This window comes from Penaeus monodon, chromosome 34 (assembly GCF_015228065.2).
Source record: "Penaeus monodon isolate SGIC_2016 chromosome 34, NSTDA_Pmon_1, whole genome shotgun sequence".
NCBI lineage: Eukaryota > Metazoa > Arthropoda > Malacostraca > Decapoda > Penaeidae > Penaeus > Penaeus monodon.
The window spans coordinates 24,465,747-24,465,990 of record NC_051419.1 but is presented as its reverse complement, the minus strand read 5'-3'; positions in this window follow the sequence as shown (position 1 = coordinate 24,465,990).

Genomic DNA, 244 nt, shown 5'->3' with positions numbered 1-244 from the left:
GTGATATGAAATGAAATCACAACAACACTTAATTTGTAATTTTGCTCGAACTAGAAAATTGCTTTTTTGTAATGGAAACTGAATGTTTATTTAATTTCGGCAATGAGAAAGAATCAGAAAGCCTTTATTGGTTGATCAGTATAATAAGTCACTGGTTGGGGCTAAAATACATTAAATGCTCCTTGAGAACAGAAATATAAAGTACGTTTTTTTCCCAAGAAGTACCATAATGATTTAGTTGTTT